Source organism: Aegilops tauschii, chromosome 5 (genome assembly GCF_002575655.3).
Source record: "Aegilops tauschii subsp. strangulata cultivar AL8/78 chromosome 5, Aet v6.0, whole genome shotgun sequence".
NCBI lineage: Eukaryota > Viridiplantae > Streptophyta > Magnoliopsida > Poales > Poaceae > Aegilops > Aegilops tauschii.
Window position 1 is genome coordinate 285576318 of NC_053039.3, and position 14877 is coordinate 285591194.

Here is a 14877-nt window from a genome sequence, read left to right on the forward strand (position 1 = left end):
CACACACTCTCTCTCCCCTAGAGATATCTTGTGTTCCCTCATATGTCTCTCTAGCTATCACTCTCGTTGTGAAATATCTTTCTCTCTCGCAAACACAAAACTCCGTCTCTCGGGATCTCATTTCTCTCTGATATTTGTTTGTATGTGACTCACATGCACACTCTCTCTACCTCTCTCACACCCACACACATAACTCAGCCTTCTGATCCACTCGGCTCCTATCTCTAACACACACTAGCTAGCTAGCATCTTTATCTTTCTATTTATCTGTTTCTCCATCAACCTTCTTTCTCGCCCTCACTCTTGCTTCCTATCACGCACACTGTATATGTTTCTCTCTACATGCAGTCAAGTGCCCTCTTTTTATCTTTCTCTCACACACACATAACATCACCCTCTGAACCACCCGGCGGTCATTTCCAACACTCAAACTAGCCGATGTCCCTCTATCTAGCATCTCTATCTCTGTATCTATTTGTAGTTTCTCCGTCAACATTTCTTTCTCGCACGCACTCTTGCTTCCGATCACCCACACTATATATGTCTCTCCATACATGCATTTATAGGTTGATCTCTTTTGAACAATCATTGTGTCTCGCTCCCTCTGCTCGCCATAGATGCATGCTCCAGCCCATGCCACTATCTCTTAAAGACAAAACACATGCTCAATTATCGAGCCTTCTTCCCTGCACTCTCACATGCATGCATATTGTCATACTGATCTCTCCCATATCGTTGATCTTATGACTTATGTCTTCTTTCTTTTATCTCGATCATCCTCGCGCGCACACACACACACATCCCACGTATACATGTATACCTCTCGCACAAGCACGTTCAAGGTCTCCTATGTCTCCATACATAGTTAATTACCCTCAACCCTAACGCCACATCGAATCGTTCTCTTCTTGTGTGCACATAACTTCCGCCTGGATGGGTAAAACACACACTCACACTTAACAATCTCCCCCTCTCTCACTATTCCCCTATATCACCGAAACCAATAGGACCATCCCTTCATTTAATTCCCGCCTACATGCACCATTGATATATAGTAGTCTTCCTCGGTGTCTCTCGAACAAACACGTTCTCTCGATGTCGACTCCTCTCACGCGCACACGCCTTATCTTCCCTCTCTACGAGCCTTTTATCTCTTGCACCCCCTCGTTGGTGGCCCCTGTCATACACTGTGATGAAGCCACACACACTTAAATCACATCTGCCACCGAGGATCCCGCGTCACACACACACACGCACCCACTCGCACCCCCCACACACTAAGACTCCATCTCACACACACATGCTCTAGGCGGAGCATTTGTTCCTACCACCCTTCGTCCAACCTTACCCGTATGATAAGCAATCACCTTAATTTACTTGTATAACATGGACAAAATCCACTTTACTTTAGTAGTTAGCAAACTTATCATCTCTAGTCTTATAAAAAACGAGTTGCACTACAAAAAAAGGACACATCCGCGACATTTTGGGCCAAACGGAAAAAAAATCTGTCATACTTATGACACTTCTATGACGATAAATGTGACAAAACCCGGTATCATCATAGATGTGGTGGGCTCCTACTTCTATGACAAAAAATCATGACAGAAAATGGGCTTTTTGTCCTGGGCGGGCCGGAGACGCAGCTGCATGACATTCTTTGGGTTGTCCATGATGGAAAAAACCATGGTAGAAGCGAGGGCGAGTAAAATATCGGGGTGTTCCCGGTTACGGTGGGTGATCGGGGCCGAGCGATGCACGTTTCTCTCGTACACGTACGCGCATGTGTGCGAGGCGTTGGGCTCTAACTGAACCCGAGCGAGGCGTTCGCCTACTGAACCCAAGCAATTGCACTGCAGGCTATGCGTTACTGAACCCGAGCGATCGATCGATGGCTGTTAACTGAACCCGATCAAGCGATTCCTTCGCTACTGCTGCTAACTGAAGTCGATCGATGCTGCCTCTGGATGAATAGTGAGTGTTACTAGGGGGGTTTGGATGAACAGTTCCCGGTGGGGGTGGATGAACAGGACCCCGTGGTGTTGCCTCTGGATGAGCAGGACCCCGATCGATCGAGCCGGTTGGGGCTGGATGAACAGGACCCCTTGGATGGCTGGATGAACAGGACGACCCCGTGGAGGGCTGGTTGAATAGTAGACAGTGGAGGGTTGGATGAACAGTAGCCCGTGGAGGGGTGGTTGAACAGCAGCCCATGGAGAGGGCTGGTTGAACAGTAGCCGGTGGAGTAGCGCGCGGTGGAGGCTGGATGAACAGGAGCCCGTGGATGAATAGTCGCAGGTGGAGGCTGGAGGAGGTCGATGGTGGATGAACAGTAGCCCGTGGAGGCTGGAGGAGGTCGACGGTGGAGATGAACAGTATCCCGTGGAGTCCCGTTTTGTGGTACGCCACACCCCTCCCGATGATCAGGACCCCCGTTTCGACCATAGCGCTCCAACACAAGTCTGTTTCCTCCGTTTTGCGGTACGCCACACACCTCCCGATGAACAGGACCCCCGTTTCGACCATAGCGCTCCAACACAAGTCCGTTTCCTCCGTTTTGCGGTACGCCAGACCCCTCCCAATGAACAGGATCCCGTTTCGAACGTGGCCAGTCGAACACAAGGCCGTTTCCTCCGTTCTGCGGTACGCCAGGCCTCGTTTCCATCGGCTGTTCCGTCCAAGCCCTCCTGATGAACACGACGACGCATTCCGTTCCGACCCAGCCGGTTGGCTCCCCATGAACATGATGACAACGCTGTTTCTCCGTTCTGACCCAGCCATGTACACGAGCCCTGGCCGTACGTATGCGCGAGTAGGCGTTCGAGACCCCGCCCGTATGTACGTACATGGCCGTATTTACTTTCTTGCACCCTGGCTGCTGTACGTACGTGTACATGCTACGTGCGCACCTCTACTACGACACGTGCCCGCCTCTACATCGACCAGGATGTACGTACACGTTCGCGACCAGAATGACAACGCTACGTACGCTTCGACCAGGTGGGTCCTGACTGTCACGCACTTCCTTGCGTGCGAAGATGTAGCTGGTGGGTCCCAGCAGTCACGGGGGAAATCATTTTTTTGCCCGGACGCACTTCCTTGCGTGCGAAGATGTAGCTGGTGGGTCCCAGTAGTCAGGGGGAAACGTTTTTTCGTGAAATACGGTGGCCCGTCCGGTGGGTCCCCGCTGTCAGGTGGAGGAATAATTATTTTGTGCGTAATAAGGAGGCACTTCCTTGCGGCTGCCGTGGACCCAGATGTCAGCCTCTCCACGTACAGTACTCTTCCGATGGAAGTCAGTCGTTGACCACATTGACCATGCCGCGCCGAGAGCACCACAGCGGTGGACGACGGCGAGGCCTAGGAAGGGGACGACGCAGAGCCGGGGAAGACGCGGCAGTGGAAGCCCGCGTGGAGAGGAGTACGAGGGTTCACTGGTTCGGCTGCGGTGTGAGGCTGTCGTCGCTGCAGAATAACAGGGGGTGTGGGTGAGTAGAGGGATGGCTTGGCCAGCGGTGGGAGTAGTAGGGGGCGGTGAGGCCTTCGCGGCATCACAGCCGGCCTGGGGAGGCAGGAGCACGCGACACGACCGGCGCTGCTTTGGGTGGCTGGAGCAAGAAGACTAGAGGTTGAAGAAGCACTACGGTCGTTGGATGGACATCGTACGGTCACTGCAGCTAGAATCGTTTATATTGACTAAGTTGACAAAGCCCTTGGTACGTGTCAACTTAGTAGGCCCACAAGTTAGCCTCCGAAACGGTGCGCCCCAGATGTCAGGGGGAGGAATCATTTTTTGGGCGGCTGAAGCAAGAATATCCGAGATTGAAGAAGAAGCACGACATCCGTTGGATGGACATCCAACGGCCACAGCTACCAGAACCGTGTGTTGTTGACAAAGCCTTGCATACGCGTCAACTTAGTTTTTTTAGGGGACGCGTCAACATAGAAGGCCCACCAAGTGTGTGGCAGAGAACATATAGCCCATTTGCAATTTGTAAGAATGTACAACCCATTTTTTAATTCTACTGGAATTTAGTACAACCCATTTACAGTTTGTTAAAAGTACAACCATTTTCTAGCTAGGACAACGATAAATAATTTCAACCAACCGCTCAAAACAGAATTAAAAAAAATCCCACATTTTTATGGGTTCGGAAATATTTTTATCTGAAATTTCTAGTCAGATTAAATATAATTTCAAAATAAAGATCTATTATGTTAAAATCCAACGAAATATTGCGCGCACAACAAGTAATGAAATTAAAATTTTCAAATTCCAAAAATAATATATTTTTTAAACTAATTACGCGTTTGGTGCATTTTTTTATAGTTACTGCCCAGTTATTATAATTACATCATTTCTTAAAGTCCATTTTCTTGTAAAGCCTAATGCATACCTCCTAGGAAAGTTTTCAGCCCAGCGGGGCGGAGAATAACAAGTTGACCCGGATATTGTGTACAACTGTCGGCCCAGTTGCATTGCTGATGTTGAAAAAAAAGGCCTGTGTAGTACCGTACAACCTAACATGGCTACTCAACCCACATTTAGCGACGCGGGAAAGGCCCAAACAAGGCTTCTGTAAAACTTTTTGAAGTCACTCAGCTCAATTAATAACTTAAGAAAAAAGTTAGATTACAGTGGAACCTAATTAAAAGTTGTCACGAGCAAAGAAATAATTCAATGGGTCCCACTTGTGCGTGTGCGCGCGTGTGTGTGTGAGAGAGAGAGAGAGACACCCATCGGTCGATGCTCATAAATACATCTTTTAGCCATATGCATTGCTGATGCTCAGTAAAAACTTATATAGTTGACACAATCATATAGAACATCATAGCACACTAAACTTGCATACAAAAATTTCACACAGGAGGCACAATCAGGATGGAAGTAGTGGATCGCTACGGGTAGGGCTATGTTGAAACCAACGTACTCGTACATAACGGTTCATCGTCTTTATCAATGACGGGGAAATATCTTGAATGTTGTGCAAAGAAAACAGACAAACAACACAATAAGTTCTGCTAGCACATTAAGTTGACGTATGATGACCCACAAGTATAGGGGATCTATCGTAGTCCTTTCGATAAGTAAGAGTGCCGAACCCAATGAGGAGCAGAAGGAAATGATAAGCGGTTTTCAGCAAGGTATTCTCTGCAAGCACTGAAATTATCGGTAACAGATAGTTTTGTGATAAGGTAATTTGTAACGAGTAGCAAGTAACAAGCGTAAATAAAGTGCAGCAAGGTGGCCCAATCCTTTTTGTAGAAAAGGACAAGCCTGGACAATTTCTTATATGAAGGGAAACGCTCCCGAGGACACATGGGAATTATCGTCAAACTAGTTTTCATCACGTTCATATGATTCGCGTTCGGTACTTTGATAATTTGATATGTGGGTGGACCGGTGCTTGGGTGCTGTCCTTACTTTGACAAGCATCCCACCTATGATTAACCCCCATTTCAAGCATCCGCAACTACAAAACAAGTATTAAGGTAAACCTAACCATAGCATGAAACATATGGATCCAAATCAGCCCCTTACGAAGCAACGCATAAACTAGGGTTTAAGCTTCTGTCACTCTAGCAACCCATCATCTAGTTATTACTTCCCAATGCCTTCCTCTAGGCCCAAAAAATGGTGAAGTGTCATGTAGTCGAAGTTCACATAACACCACTAGAGGAGAGACAACATACATCTAATCAAAATATCCAACGAATACCAAATTCACATGACTACTAATAGCAAGACTTCTCCCATGTCCTCAGGAACAAACGTAACTACTCACAAACCATATTCATGTTCATATAGGGGTATTAATATGCATAATGGATCTGAACATATGATCTTCCACCAAATAAACCAACTAGCATCAACTACAAGGAGTAATCAACACTACTAGCAACCCACAGGTACCAATCTGAGGCTTTGGGACAAAGATTGGATACAAGAGATGAACTAGGGTTTGAGAGGAGATGGTGTTGGTGAAGATTTTGATGGAGATTGACCCCCTCCCGATGAGAGCATCGTTGGTGATGACGATGGCGATGATTTCCCCTCCCGGAGGGAAGTTTCCGTGGCAGAACAGCTCTGCCGGAGCCCTAGATTGGTTCCGCCAAGGTTCCGCCTCGTGGCGGTGGAGTTTCTTCCCGAAAGCTTGCTTATGATTTTTTTCTCACACGAAAGACTTCATATAGCGGAAGATGGGCACCGAGGGCAACCAGGGGGCCCATGAGGCAGGGGGCGCGCCCAGGGGGTAGGGCGCACCCCCCACCCTCGTGGACAGGGTGTGGGCCCCCTCTGGTATTTTCTTCGCTCAGTACTTTTTATTATTTCCAAAAATAACTTCCGTGGAGTTTCAGGACTTTTGGAGTTGTGTAGAATAGGTCTCTAATATTTGCTCCTTTTCCAGCCCAGAATTCCAGCTGCCCGCATTCTCCCTCTTCATGTAAACCTTGTAAAATAAGAGAGAATGGGCATAAATATTGTGACATAATGTGTAATAACAGCCCATAATGCAATAAATATCAATATAAAAGCATGATGCAAAATGGACGTGTCAACTCCCCCAAGCTTAGACCTCGCTTGTCCTCAAGCGGAAGCCGATAACGATAAATATGTCCACATGTTTAGAGATAGAGGTGTCGATAAAATAAAATACGGACATGAGGGCATCATGATCATTCTCATAAGAGCAACATATATAGATATTGTCATATTATTTCTTATGCTAAAGTAACAATCTATCCACAATGTAAAGTATGAATCAGAAACTTCATTGAGAACTAACAAACTATAATCTTAGTCATTGAGGCAATTGCAATTTATCATAACATCAGAAAGAGTCAATAAGAGCTTTTCAGCAAGTCCACATACTCAACTATCATTTAGTCTTTCACAATTGCTAACACTCACGCAATACTTGTGGTTATGGAGTTTTAATCGGACACAGAGAAAGATAGGGGCTTATAGTTTCGCCTCCCAACCTTTTACCTCAAGGGTAACGTCAACAACAATAGCTCATGCCAACTTACATCCAATTGGATATATATATATATATATATATATATATATATATATATATATATATATATATATATATCAGGATCCTTCCAACACAAGGTGCTTGCCAAAGGATAGAATGTAAAAAGGAAAGGTGAAGATCACCATGACTCTTGCATAAGGTAAAAGTAAAAGATAGGCCCGTCGCAGAGGGAAGCAGAGGTTGTCATGCGCTTTCATGGTTGGATGCACGAAATCTTAATGCAAAAGAATGTCACTTTATATTGCCACTTGTGATATGGACCTTTATTATGCAGTCCGTCGCTTTTATTTCTTCCACATCACAAGATCGTATAAAGCTTATTTTCTCCACACTAATAAATCATACATATCTAGAGAGCAATTTTTATTGCATGCACCAATGACAACTTACTTGAAGGATCTTACTCAATCCATAGGTAGATATGGTGGACTCTCATGGCAAAACTGGGTTTAAGGTGTTTGGAAGCACAAGTAGTATCTCTACTTGGTGCAAATAATTGGCTAGCATGAGGGAGAAGGGCAAGCTCAACATGTTGGATGATCCATGACAATATACTTTATTTCGGATGTAAGAAAACATAACCCATTATGTTGTCTTCCTTGTCCAACATCAACTCTTTAGCATGTCATATTTAATGAGTGCTCACAATCATAAAAGATGTCCAAGATAGTATATTTATATGTGAAGTCATTACTCTCCATAAGGTCAATATGATCTCTTTGTTTCTTTTTATTCTTTCTTTTTCTTTTATTCCCTCAAGATCATAGCAAGATAATCAAGCCCTTGACTCAACACTAATCTTTATTATATAGCTCACGGACTCGATTACATAAAGGGATCATAAAGCAAAACTCAAAACTAGATCATACCAAAAAATTTATTCTACTGGATCAAGATATTACTAAAGGATCGAACTAAGAAAAACAGTAAAGATAGGAGTGTGATGGTGATACAATACCGCGGCACCTCCCCAAGCTTGGCAGTTGCCAAGGGGAGTGCCCATACCCATGTGATTATATCTCTTTCTTCGGAGGTGAGGAAGATGGTGGTGGTGATGATAATTGTGCCTTCAGCTTTTTCATATTGTAATTGAGAAGGGCAATTTCCTCCTGTAGATCGTCGATCTCCGATTCCAGCTTCAAAATTTTGTCACATAAATCTCCTTTGCTTTTCTGCCGAAAACAAGAAGGAATAGATAGGTTGTTAGATAGTTTAGCTCTCTTAGGGAGACTAGATTTCTTGAACTTCACGTGCATATCCCCAGGTTGAGGTAGAGGGACATCCTCCTCCTCCGAACTTGAAACATTGATCCTCATCAAATGAGCATCCTCCTCCTCATCCGTAGTTCGACCACAAGGGGATAGATCCCCATAGGTCTTTGGGTCAGCAGTGAGGTGTGAAACATAGCTCTCTCCGTCGGAATCCTGAGATGACATCTTGCTCTAATCTGCGGCAGAAATAGCACGAAACAAAGATAGAGGATATTTGCGTGATACGATGGTCAAAACCTTCAGAAGATTATATAATGAATTTTTACCGACCAAAAGAAGTATCGTGCAACAAAACGGAGTCCAGAGAGCACACGAGGTGCCCACGAGGCAGGGGCCGCTCCCAGGGGGTAGGGCGGGCCCTCCACCCTCGTGGAAGCCTCGTGTCCTTCCCGGGCTACTTCTTATTTTCCTATTTTCTTAAATATTCCAAAACGGAGAAAAATTGCCATTAGAACTGTTTTGTAGTCAGTTTACTTACCGTACCACGTACCTATTCCTTTTCGGAGTCTGAAGCGTTCTGGAAAGTGTCCCTTATGTATTCCTTCGGTGTTACGGTTTTAATAACATTAGTTTCAACATTTATAGGATTACCTGAGATATGATGTTTGATTCATTGACCGTTCACCACCTTCGGATTTGTGCCTTTGAGGTTGTTGATTTTTATGGCACTGGAACGATAGACCTCCTCGATAACGTAAGGCCCTTCCCATTTAGAGAGAAGTTTTCCTGCAAAAAATCTTAAACGAGAGTTGTATAGCAACACATAATCACCTACAGTAAACTCACGCTTTTGTATCCTTTTGTCATGCCATCTTTTGACTTTTTCTTTAAACAGTTTGGCATTCTCATAAGCCTGGGTTCTCCATTCAACTAGTGAGCTAATGTCAAACAACCTCTTCTCACCGGCAAGTTTGAAATCATAATTGAGCTCTTTAATAGCCCAATATGCCTTATGTTCTAGCTCGAGAGGTAAGTGACATGCTTTTCCATAAACCAACTTATACGGAGACATACCCATAGGATTTTTATATGCAGTTCTATAGGCCCATAATGCATCATCAAGTTTCTTGGACCAATTCTTTCTAGATCTATTAACAGTCTTTTGCAAAATTAATTTGAGCTCTCTATTACTCAATTCTACCTGACCACTAGACTGCGGGTGGTAAGGGGATGTAATTCTATGATTAACATCATACTTAGCAAGCATTTTACGAAAAGCACCATGAATAAAGTGTGAACCACCATCAGTCATTAAATACCTAGGGACTCCAAACCTCGGAAAAATAACTTCTTTAAGCATATTAATAGAGGTGTTATGATCAGCACTACTAGTTGGAATAGCTTCTACCCACTTAGTAACGTAATCAGCAACAACTAAAATATGTGTATACCCATTAGAGGAAGGAAAAGGTCCCATATAATCAAAGCCCGAAACATCGAATGGTTCAATAACAAGTGAATAGTTCATAGGCATTTCTTGACGTCTACTAATATTACCAATTCTTTGACATTCATCACATGACAAGACAAACTTACGGGCATCTTTGAAGAGAGTATGCCAATAAAAACCGGATCGCAATACCTTATGTGCAGTTCTATCTCCAGCGTGGTGCCCTCCATAAGCCTCGGAGTGACACTTGCGTAGGATCTGTTCCTGTTCATGCTCAGGTATACAACGTTTAATAACACCATCTACTCCTTCTTTATAAAGATGTGGGTCATCACGGAAGTAATGTCTCAAACCATAGAAAAACTTTTTCTTTTGTTGGTATGTGAAACTAGGTGGTATAAACTTAGCAACAATGTAATTAGCATAATCAGCATACCATGGAGCAGTACAAGAAGCATTTATGATAGCTAATTGCTCATTAGGAAAGCTATCATCAATAGGCAGTGGGTCATCAAGAATATTCTCTAACCTAGACAAGTTGTCTGCAACTGGGTTCTCAGCTCCCTTTCTATCAATAATAAGCAAATCAAATTCTTGTAGCAAGAGAACCCATCTAATAAGTCTAGGCTTAGCATCTTTCTTTTCCATATATAAGGTATTTAATAGTAGCATGATCAGTGTGAATAGTTACTTTAGAATCAACAATATAAGGTCTGAACTTATCACAAGCAAAAACTACTGCTAAAAATTCTTTTTCAGTAGTAGCATAATTTCTCTGGGCATTGTCTAGAGTTTTACTAGCATATTGAATAACATTTAATTTGTTATCAACCCTTTGCCCTAGAACAACACCTATAGCATAATCACTAGCATCACACTTAATTTCAAAGGGTAAATTCCAATCAAGTGGCTGAACGATAGGTGCAGAAATCAATACTTTCTTAAGTATTTCAAATGCTTCAACACAATCATCATGAAAGACAAAAGGAACATCTTTTCGTAATAGATTAGTCAGAGGCCGAGAAATTTTTGAGAATTCCTTAATGAACCTCCTATAAAAACCGGCATGACAAAGGAAACTTCTTATACCTTTGATGTCCTTGGGACATGGCATCTTTTCAATAGCATCAACTTTAGCTCTATCAACTTCAATGCCTCTTTCAGAAATTTTATGCCCTAAGACAATGCCTTCATTAACCATAAAGTGGCATTTCTCCCAATTCAAGACGAGATTAGTTTCTTCACATCTCTGCAAAACTCGATCAAGGTTGCCCAAGCAATCATCAAAAGAGGATCCATAAACGGAGAAATCATCCATGAAAACCTCACAAATCTTTTCACAAAAGTTAGAGAATATAGCCATCATGCATCTTTGAAAGGTAGCAGGTGCATTACATAAACCAAAAGGCATACGTCTATAAGCAAAGGTGTCTAAAGGGCAAGTAAAGGTGGTCTTTGCTTGATCATCAGCTGATACAGGTATTTGAGAGAAACCAGAATAACCATCTAGAAAGCAAAAATGTGTGTGTTTGGATAATCTATCTAGCATTTGATCAATGAATGGCAAGGGGTAATGATCCTTTTTAGTAGCTTTATTTAATTTACGGAAATCAATTACCATCCTATAGCCTGTAATAATTCTTTGCGGGATCAATTCATCTTTATCATTAGGAACGACAGTAATACCTCCCTTCTTAGGGACACAATGGACAGGGCTTACCCTCTAACTATCAGCAACGGGATATATTATACCTGCTTCAAGGAGCTTTAATATTTCCTTCCTTACCACTTCTTTCATCTTAGGATGCAGCCGTCGTTGGTGATCAATAACTGGTTTGGCGTCTTTCTCCAGATTTATTTTGTGTTGACATAGAGTGGGACTAATGCCCTTAAGATCATCAAGAGTATATCCAATAGCAGCATGGTGCTTCTTTAGAGTTTTCAATAATTTTTCTTCCTCCTCTGAAAGGTTAGCATTAATAATAACGGGATATATCTTCTTTTCATCAAGATAAGCATATTTAAGAGTATCAGGTAGTGGTTTAAGCTCAAACACGGGATCACCCTTGGGTGGAGGAGGATCCCCTAGGATTTCAACAGGCAAGTTGTGTTTCATAATAGGTCCCTGTTTAAAGAATACTTCATCTATTTCCCTTCTTTCATTCATAAACATATCATTTTCATGGTCTAGCAAATATTTTTCTAAAGGATCATTAGGAGGCACAACAATAGAAGCAAGACCAATAATTTCATCCTTACTAGGCAATTCCTCATCACGGGATTGTCTACGAAATTTAGAAAAATTAAACTCATGAGACATATCACCCAAACCAATAGTAACAACATCCTTTTCATAGTCTATCTTAGCATTAACAGTGTTCAAGAAGGTTCTACCAAATATAATGGGACAAAAGCTATCTTGTGGGGAACCAAGAACAAGAAAATCAGCAGGATATTTAACTTTCCCACACAAGACTTCAACATCTCTAACAATCCCAATCGGTGATATAGTATCTCTATTGGCAAGCTTAATGGTAACATCGATATCTTCTATCTCAGCAGGTGCAATATCATGCATAATTTCTTCGTATAAAGAATGAGGTATTGCACTAGCACTAGCACCCATATCACACAAGCCGTAATAACAATGATCTCCTATTTTAACATAAATAACAGGCATGCCTACCACAGGTCTATGTTTATCTTTAGCACCAGGTTTAGCAATTCTAGCAGTTTCCTCACAGAAGTAAATAACATGCCCATCAATATTATCAGCCAAGATATCTTTAACCATAGCAATATTAGGTTCAACTTTAACTTGTTCAGGAGGTTTGTGTGTCCTAATATTACTTTTGTTGACTACAGTTGAAACTTTAGCATGATCCTTTATTCTAACAGGGAAAGGTGGTTTCTCAACATAAGCAGTAGGAACAATAGGATCGTTATAAGTGATAGTCTTTTCTTCAACTTTAATAGGTTCAACTACTTTTACTTCTATGGGAGGATGATATTTAAACCACTTCTCCTTAGGGAGATCAACATGAGTCAAGTCCATATTTAGTGCTAAATTCACGGAAAACATCGGTATCCATAAAAGATTTAACACAATCAAACTTAGGTGTTATACCTGACTCCTTACCTTCGTCGAGCTCCCAATCTTCAGAGTTGCGTTTAATCCTTTCCAATAAATCCCATTTGAATTCAATAGTCTTCATCATAAAGGAGCCAGTACAAGAAGTATCGAGCATGGATTGATTATTACGAGAAAGCCGAGCATAAAAATTCTGAATAATCATTTCTCTTGAGAGCTCATGATTGGGGCATGAATATAACATTGACTTAAGCCTCCCCCAAGCTTGAGCGATGCTTTCTCCTTCGCGAGGCCAAAAATTATATATATATAATTACGATCACGATGAACAAGATGCATAGGATAAAACTTCTGATGAAATTCCAATTTCAATCGCTTGTAGTCCCATGATCCCATATCGTCACATAGCCTATACCATGTCAATGCATCTCCCTTCAAAGATAAAGGGAAGACCTTCTTCTTGACAACATCATCGGGCATACCTGCAAGTTTAAATAACCCACAAACTTCATCCACATAGATTAAGTGTAAATCGGGATGCAATGTTCCATCTCCTGCAAAAGGATTAGCTAGCAGTTTCTCTATCATACGCGAAGGAATTTCAAAGTAAACATTTTCAGTAGGTTCAGTAGGTTGAGGAGCAACTATTTGCTCTACCAGTCGGGTGAAGATACCCCGAACAAGCCCCTCAAAGGATTACTTTCCATAGTGACAAGTGACAGTAAATTTCAGCACACTATATAATTTTTTCCTTACCAAATTCCACCTACCAAAGGCGCTTCACTCCCCGGCAATGGCGCCGGAAAAGAGTCTTGATGACCCACAAGTATAGGGGATCTATCGTAGTCCTTTCGATAAGTAAGAGTGTCGAACCCAATGAGGAGCAGAAGGAAATGATAAGCGGTTTTCAGCAAGGTATTCTCGGCAAGCACTGAAATTATCGGTAACAGATAGTTTTCTAATAAGGTAATTTGTAACGAGTAGCAAGTAGCAAGCGTAAATAAAGTGCAGCAAGGTGGCCCAATCCTTTTTGTAGCAAAGGACAAGCCTAGACAATTTCTTATGTGAAGAAAAATGCTCCCGAGGACACATGGGAATTATCGTCAAGCTAGTTTTCATCATGTTCATATGATTCGCATTCGGTACTTTAATAATTTGATATGTGGGTGGACCGGTGCTTGGGTGCTGTCCTTACTTGGACAAGCATCCCACTTATGATTAACCCCTATTGCAAGCATCCGCAACTACAAAAGAAGTATTAAGGTAAACCTAACAATAGCATGCAACATATGGATCCAAATCAGCCCCTTACGAAGCAACGCATAAACTAGGGTTTAACTTCTGTCACTCTAGCAACCCATCATCTACTTATTACTTCCCAATGCCTTCCTATAGGCCCAAACAATGGTGAAGTGTCATGTAGTCGACGCTCACATAACACCACTAGAGGAGACACAACATACATCTCATCAAAATATCGAACGAATACCAAATTCACATGACTACTAATAGCAAAACTTCTCCCATGTCCTCAGGAAAAAACGTAACTACCCACAAATCATATTCATGTTCATAATTAGAGGGGTATTAATATGCATAATGGATCTGAACATATGATCTTCCACCAAATAAACCAACTAGCATCAACTACAAGGAGTAATCAACACTACTAGCAACCCACAGGTACCAATCTGAGGCTTTGGGACAAAGATTGGATACAAGAGATGAACTAGGGTTTGAGAGGAGATGGTGCTGGTGAAGATGTTGATGGAGATTGACCCCCTCCCGATGAGAGGATCGTTGGTGATGACGATGGCGATGATTTCCCCCTCCCAAAGGGAAGTTTCCCCGGCAGAACAGCTCTGCCGGAGCCCTAAATTGGTTCCGCCAAGGTTCCGCCTCGTGGCGGCAGAGTTTCTTCCCGAAAGCTTGCTTATGATTTTTCTCAGACGAAAGACTTCATATATCAGAAGATGGGCACCAGAGGGCAACCAGGGGGCCCACAAGGCAGGGGGCGCGCCCAGGGTGTAGGGCGCGCCCCCACCCTCGTGGCCAGGGTGTGGGCGCCCTCTGGTATTTTCT